Genomic DNA, 8,423 nt, shown 5'->3' with positions numbered 1-8,423 from the left:
CGGAGGCTGGATTTGTCCCCAAACAACTCCGACCCAACCCCCCACTATAATGCACTTTTAGGTAAAATTATCGACCAGACAAGGGAAGCAAACATAGGCTAACGTTTTGTCCATGCACATGATGCCCCTGTTGGAAATAAACAGACGTGCATGGACGGAGATATGCACAGGCAGGTGGATGATAACAGGGATGGAGCAACACGCTGTACTCAGAGCTGTGCCTGTGTGTGCATACATGTGCTGCTCTGTGCTGCCTTCCCCCGCACGTGTCCACTGATGACTTCAGTTAATGAAGCAGCGATTTTATTTTCCACATTGTGCAATTCTGGCTGTTTTGCTGGGCTGGGGATGAGCGTAATTCCATTTGAAACGATAGTCCTGTTGCTTTCAGAAAGATAAAGGAGTGGAAGAAGCCACATTTCTCTGATGATTTTTCCCAGAGATCCGATAAATCCAACGATATCTCACAGAGGACTTGTGTGGTTCAACAGTTGTGAGTTGGCACCATGCAAACAACACATACTCTTGTTATTCTTATGAGCTCCACAACCAGAAAATCGGTATTTTCCCACCTGTGCTGTTGGCCCAGTGGTGTTTATAAATGAATTGGCTGTGATGGCTCATCTGTCTCTGTCTGAGATGGCTGCATGAGAGTCTTGTGTGCCTGTGGCTCTGAGAAGCATCAAACCTACCTATTGCTAAAGAGTGGCTATTGATAACTGTATTTATGGTGAAGCTGGTCTTATTGTTTTTGTGTTTGTTTGTTTGTTTGTTTTCTAACTACAAAGAACAAATTCTATTAGGGAAAGGCATGCGTGCAAGAACTGTCGCCCTCCAGAGCAGTTCAGCTGGCCAACAAAGCTAAAAAAGTGCCACTTGAAAGCACCATAGGACCCCAAAGCAAGGTGCAGTCACTGGTAGCTCACTTCAGTGCTTTCTGCACTCCAACCACGGCTTCCACAATTGCTATCTGCAGATAATATATCACTATATTGGCTTTAACAAATAGCTTTTCCGAAATTCCATCAGATGATCCACAACAATAGCTTGCTGTAATTTTATTTACACTTTGTTTTCATGTAGAGTTATTGCTCTTAAGTTAGGAGGGGCAGTTGGTTTTGTCACGAAAAATTATTTTGTTTCCTAAGCTTCATAGGAACAAATACCCACAGCTTGACTTAAGCAGATCTGAGCAAAGATATATGAATTCTTTTTCACACAGTGCTACATCTGCTTTTCCAAACCTCATGCTGTTAAGTCACACACCCAAAGAGGCACAAAGGTGAAAAAAAGTGCCTTTCCTCCAGGACTCAGAGCGAGAAGGAGCCCTCAGACACAGTCAACATCAGGAGAATGCAGATTGAGTGCAAGGCATCCTCTGGGAAGGACACAGAGCCACACAGCACTTTTGCTTCCCCCAGTGATCCTATTGAGATCTCAATCTTTATACTATGCTTCCCAATTGGGACACAATCTTTCAGTCCTTTGCTGCCAGTGTAATCTTGTTAACCAGAATAATGCTGCAGGCAGTGCTGCTTCGCTGCACAAATCTCTGTCCCCCTTGCACCAGGGATGGTTGAGGCACCAATGAGAAAATGAGAAGATAGGTTTTTACACTCCCGATACTTGAATGAGGCCCTATAAATATCAAAGCACAAGAACAACTTCGATTTGGAGTCATTCCATGTATGTGGGGCTGAATCAAAGTACTTATGGGCATAATGATCATGGGACGAGTCTTCTGGTAAGGTCAAGTAAAATCACTGGAAGTGTTGGTATATGTGAAAGCTGGAAAGTATGCAAAGTTTTTACTGACACAAGGGATATGGTACAATATGTGCTTTGCTACTCTGATTTTTCTGGTTTGAGCCTTGGTGTGGCTGCCTCAAGTGGTTTGTCATCGGAGGGTGCTGTGGGAAACATCCGGAAGGAAAACCAACCTGATCACAGAAGACAATCACCTGAATTTCAGATAAAAGACTCACGTAAGTGCTCTGCTGCTATGATGGCTACAGGGCATTGAACCGCAGATGTCTGTGAGGCTGAGGAGCAAAGGGATAGAAGTTACAAAGCCCAAACCACAGAGATTTGAGTGGTGGTAGCTTTCTTACCCAATTTTAGGTTACCATCTCTGCACAGCCTTAGTCTTAGACCTGCAAAGCACCTTGCGTAGCACAGCTCTCCCTGGAGTTGTTTTCCTCCCTCCCTGCACCTTTCTCTGCCCTCAGCCTCTGTGCAGGGAAACAACCACTGCAGATGGAGTGGGCACTCAGTCCCGCCTTGGCCAAACTTTTATTTACACATCCGTGTCTCCGACTTGCTAAAGCTCATTGAAAACAAGGCACAAAGAAAAGCAGCCCTCTTCCCTCTCCATCCCGACTTGTCACGACTCCCTTGGGCCCTCCGGCTCCGTCAGCACCTCCGGGCAGCGGCCAGGAGTCCAGCCAGAACAGCGCAGCCGCCTTTTGTTTGCTCAATTATTCAATTAACAGCCAGGGCAGATAAGGACAGCACTACGTGCTTTCTTGCTCACAGAGCTGAGCGAGCCTGTGAGTGGTCCTTCGCAGCCTCAAGTGTGCAGCTGCTCAGGGAAATGCCTTCATTCAGATTAGAGCACTGAGACACCTTTAAGATTATTCCAATCCCCAAATTCTCTCTCTCTATATATATACACGAATCTACATAACAAACGATGCATAAGGAATTGCTTTACCATCCCCTGACCAATGCCCAGCTAGCCCCCTGAGCATCAGAAGAGAGAAAGATGAATTCTCACTCCCTTCAAAACTGCTTCTACTTGATGTCATATGGTATGGAATATCCCTTTTACCAGTTTAACTCAGCTGTCCTAATTCTGTTCTCTCTCAGCTCTCTCTCAGGCCCTTCACTGGGGATGGCTTTTGTTCTGTTTTGTTCTGCATAGCAGCAATTATAAACATCAGTGTGTTATCAACATTGTTTTTCTCCAGAACCAAACATAGCATCATACCCGACAGTCTGAAGAAAAGAATTCCATTCCAGCTGAAACTAAGACAGCATGTCACTTGTGTTTGGCTGTGTCCAGGGAAGATGTGAGTGTGGTGTGTGTGAAAACTCGATTCGAGGCTGGCTGGATGCTGATTACAACAAACCTGGAGGATTGTGCTTATTGCTCCAAGTCCCATATGAGGCTAACTCACCTTGACTATGTGTCACCACAAGACAAGACAAACTGGAGGCAACACAAAGGAGAGCACAGCATTGTCAGAAATAAAAATCCAGCCTGTGAAGAAACGCTGAAAGAACTGAGCCTGCTCAATCCTGAAAAAGAGATCATGCAGAATGGTTTGAAATTGAGGGGATCCCCGGCAGTCATCTGTTCCAAACAGACAGATGGATATGATAACAGCCTTCCAGTGTTATTACCTGATCAATTACCTTTATAATCACCAAGGGTAGGAAAGGAAACAATCAGTCTAACTTTCTGGACAGGAGATTTATCTCAGGCAATGTGGAACATTTTCTGACTTCCCTGGCAGTCCAGCATAGAAAAATGTTTGAAGAGCCTGGGACTGGCATCAGCTGAGGACTTTAAGTCTGACAGATCTCTGTCAGGGTGAAATGCAATTCTGTTTTACAACAGAAGTAGGGATTATGTAGTCTTCTCAGATTTACTCAAGCCCATGAATTCATGATTGATAGGAATATAATTTGCGGTTTCCTGGGCTTTAATAAAACAGCCTGAAAATGAAGCACTTTGTTGGGTCAAGACGTATTTCATCCAGCATATTTTGTATTTGGCACAATATCTGTGCCATCAGTCTGAGCTGATACCTATTCTGCTTCTTTCTGGGGGGAGGCATCTCAGAGCAAGTGCTTTTGTTGTTATTTTGTTGTCATTTGGTGAGTTGTGTGAGTTGCTGTGTTCAGCAACTAAACTGTCAAAAAACACGGCAATGTCCAAACAATTGTTCACATAGCCCTAGTACCAGGTAGGAGTTCCTGAGATAGGAAAAATGCAGAAGTTGATGGGGACTTCTGGAACATGTCAGTAGCTGCCAAAATACAAGCGCTGATGATTTGAAGTGATATAGAACATCTTTCCCAGATGAGCACAAATGGCTGTGCATAGTACACATGTCAAAGGCATACGATGACTTCTTTCTCAGCTAATACTTGCTGGTCCATCTAGGCAGCTCTTGGGGAAATGTCTAAACTGCCTTCTTCCAAGTAATTAATTTTCTTTGCAAATTTTTTCACAGCCAGTAGGAGTGGAACTGAATAGCCTTTCCCAGACAGAGGAGCTATAGCTCTTATGGGACATAATGTAGGGTCCCCCAGTGTAAGAATACATGAAGGAAAGAGCACAACAAAGGCTCCCTCCTAAAGACAGAGGAGGCATCTCCATCACTCTACCACCCTCCTGAAGACTTTTCAGGGTATGGGCATACTTGGCTACCACAGTTCTTCCAAAGAGCTATTTTTACCCCAGAACTGAGGAAGCCTTATTTCAACTATGCTACAGTCAATATTTGTTTGCACAGCTGGTACCTTAAAAGTGATGAAGTACAAAAGTTCGTAAAAAAGAATTGCCTACTTTCTGATTAATATTTTTTCTCATTTTATTTCATAGCCAAATCTATCAGATATTGATCATCATTTGTCCCAAAGTAGAGAACTGTTCCACTAGTGACATGTTCTGTTTCTGTCCAGACTCCCTTTCAAGGAAGCAAATCAATCAGGTTTGGAGAAGAGCTAGAGCCTCATTTCAGGGTGAATATCTCGGTTCAATTGCTGATCAAAATTCTCCATTTCTCTACCCAAAAATCAGCCTTCTGCATCTGGGGATGCAGAGTACCTCTGTTCTAACAACCAGACAACAAACCCAGAAAGTCTAGCCCCAAAGCTTGTTCTCTACATACTTTTGCCTTTGTGAACAAGTCGACTGATTATGTTAGACTACGTGGGGTTTTTTTGTAAATATCTGAATATTTTCTCACACCTCTCACCCAAGCAGAAATGTCATAAAAAAATACAATATCAAGATTTCACTGCTTTCTGAACTTTTAGCACTTGATGAGTGGCAGTGTGGCTTCTAGAAGGAAAGCACTGACAGGAAAGGAAGTGAGTACTTGTTCTACATTGAGTTTGACTCATGTAGCGGACAAAGAGAAGGTTAAAAATACATATCAGTTTGTTTTCTGGAGGGGGATGCCAGGATGAAATGTGCAAAATTCAGAAAATTAGAAAATTAAGGTCAAAAGAAAATATCAGATGTAGTTTGACCCTTAAATATAGGGAGCCTGTTGGCTCCTGCTGTTGCTTATGTACAAATTCTGCTAGAAGAGAAGTATCAGTAGAAGGAGCCTAACAAAAGTTAGAGACAGACAGGGTATAGTTTGGGAAGGGGTCAGGGCCTGCATGTTAACCAGGAGTATTTAGGGATCATATATAGTAACAACCTTAGCACTCTACTGAATTAGCTGTAAAAAGACAACAGTAACTGTACAGTAACAGACTTATATATTGGGAAGTATTACATATATATATATATGTACACATGTGTATATATACACGCATATATACATGTATACCTGTACTCCATGGGAGTTCAGGAAGAATTCTGGAATTCCATTAGTGTAACATTTACTATTAACATAGTTGATGTATAAACATTTTGAAATTATTTCATTTCACTGAATTGCTGTCAGTGTTTGCAAGAAGTGCATCACCACCCCAGCCCTTTCAGCTGGTGGGAATAACCAAGAGGACCCTTCTTTGAAGCACTGTCAGCAAGCAATAAGGAGGGAGAACTGGCACTACTTTCCTCCTGCCCAGACTCAGAGGCTGCTGATGAAGGTTGACACCGCCAAGGAAGCTCTCAGAAAAGCCCAGACCCTTGGGAGGGGCAGGAGGTTTCCCAGAAACCCATCCTGCAGCCAAGGGAGAACACCCAGCTCTGTTCCTTTCTATCATCAGGATCACATTCTCTGGAGAAGCCCTGGATGCAAAGCACCAGGAGAACTGATACATGGGAGGCAAATGATGGAAAGATGCCAGGCTGCTAGGGGTGTTGCTCTCTCTGCAGAGGCTGTGTTTTGCTAGTTCTTTCCACTGGATCCAGGCAGAGTAGTGTTGGGTAACGAAAGAGGTGAGATGGGGAACTAGGTGTCCAAGAATTGCAGGCAGACAGAGAGAGTGCAAACTGAACATGTGCAAAAGCAGGCAGGGATGCCAAATCCACAAGGCTGAGTTGGTAGGAAGAATTTTCTCCTGAAGCCACAGCTATCGCCACTAAGAAATGAATGTTGCGATCAGCTGTATAGAGTGAAAATTTTGTACGATTCTCACTACCTCAGATTCTCCATTTTTTGGACTTTTATCCATAAAATGCCACAGAACAAAAGTCAACAGGAGTTCTCTACTTACCTGAAATTAGAGTCTTTATTGCAGAAAACAGTATGCCAGCACTGAAACGTTGGCACCAAACTGCTCCTTATTCTTTGACATCTGCTGACTGTCGTGTGCCAAGAAAAAGGTAACTGAGCAGCTCAAGGAAGGAAGACATTGAGCTCAGGGTCACTGCTACCTGCCAACAAGACTTATTTTATTGCCAATGACTGAGAAATACAGGAAGACTTGTTTTATAAGGAGAGAGAATCCAAGCATAGTATTTAAGATTTTCTAAATTCTTAAAAATCACAATCACTTTCTTCCTTTTTACTCCAAAAATGTAGCAACTGGAACCAGTGAAAAAAGAATCTCTCTAACATGCACAGATGTGTGAACATTCACCACATTAACAATGCTCTGTCTGCTCACAGCTTTCCCTCTGACTCATTCATAATGTCATTTACCATATGCACAGAGTCTAACTGTGGATTTTTCTCTTCTCTTGTCATCATTTCAGTCACTAGGTGTTTTTCTTGTGTGAACCTGTGAAAATAATTTGATTGAAGTTATGCAAAAATATATCAGGCAACCCCAAGGTATGGATGTCAAAATATACTAGGAGAATAACACACCTACAGATATATAATAATATTACCCAGTTATTAAAGGAAGCGAGTGGGAGAATGTAGGTATATGGTTTCTAGCCAATAGGAAAAAAAAGAAGAAAAAAAAAAGCAGGTCCTGATTAAAAGCTGTTAAAAGACTCTACATTCTGCCTCTCTGCCTCAGTCCATTTGACCCACTGAGCATGGCCCCGGCCAGCACAGCACAGCCATGCTCTGGGACACACTGATGCATAGGGAGGTTTGCCATACTATTCTGGTGCAGATAGTGAAAGTTGCTTGCATAAGCCTCCAGCCTTCCTCTTGGACATGCATGTCATCAGGAAAGCTGAGTCTGGGCTCACTACTTTCTCTTCCGCCCCTGGGGTTCCACATGTTTCCTGACCCCTGGCTCCTCTTCCAAGAGGGCTTGCCACCTGCACACCAGCTCTGGGATCACGGCAACATCCTGTACCTTCTCTGTGTCCAGGATTCATTATTTTCACCAGCCCACAAGGATGGCTGTGTGATGGGAATGTGTTTGGTTTCAAATCGCTTTTGCAACTGGAAAACAAAGCGGTGTTTCATCATGATCAGTTGGGTGGTAGAGAAGGGACCAAAAACTACCTTGCATTGTGTTGGCTGCCTTTTTGGGTAGGCCAATAAGTGCTTCATGGGAAAGAGGACCTTGGCCTTTGCAAAATGCCTCACAGAGGTGACAGTATGCATGAAAAAACAGAGCACTGTTCCTCCAAATGCTTCTGTCCTCACCTTCCAACAGATGCACTGTTGTGAGTGCAAGAAAAAAGTAATTTGCACTTTCTTCTATATTCTCATTCCAAGCCTCTCCTTCCAGGATAAGAGTCTCTTCTGAGATGCTTCTCCTAAGAAAACAGAAAATAGCCCCAGCTGAAAGGGCCAAGGAGGCAGTTGGACAGAGTCTAAAAAAAGCCTAAAAAGCAGAGGTAGGTGGAAAAATGTATCTGTACCCAAAAGTTCAGTCTTGGAAGAAAAAGTAGTCTGCTCAGTCCCCTCAGAATTCAACATCTTTTTTTTATTACCTTGATTGATCTAACTCATGGAATAGAGTCTGTACTGATGCTACCACAACTGATGTTGTTCTGTCCTCACCATGCAGTGATGGTGACGAAGCAGATGAGTGCTTCAAGGGGAACGCCCACTGCTACATTCCTCAAGAGAAAAGAACAGAGCAACACAACAGCATCTCACTGCATGGTGGTTTTGGAAAGCCACAGGAGCTCAGAACATATTGATGAGTGATTCACCACAAAACACTCCTTTGTTGAGAAATACGTGGTCTACTCTGAAAGTAATGCCTCCTATTTTATTATGTTAGCCCACGACATCAGAGGCAGGTGGTGGTGGTATGACAGAAGAGGCTGAACCTTCCCACCAATCATTACATTTTGTTGCTGTGTGACAGATGGT

The sequence above is a fragment of the Meleagris gallopavo genome, chromosome 4 (assembly GCF_905368555.1).
Source record: "Meleagris gallopavo chromosome 4, MGAL_WU_HG_1.1, whole genome shotgun sequence".
Taxonomy (NCBI): Eukaryota; Metazoa; Chordata; class Aves; order Galliformes; family Phasianidae; genus Meleagris; species Meleagris gallopavo.
The sequence above is the reverse complement of the archived record's forward strand: the minus strand, read 5'-3'. Positions refer to the sequence as shown.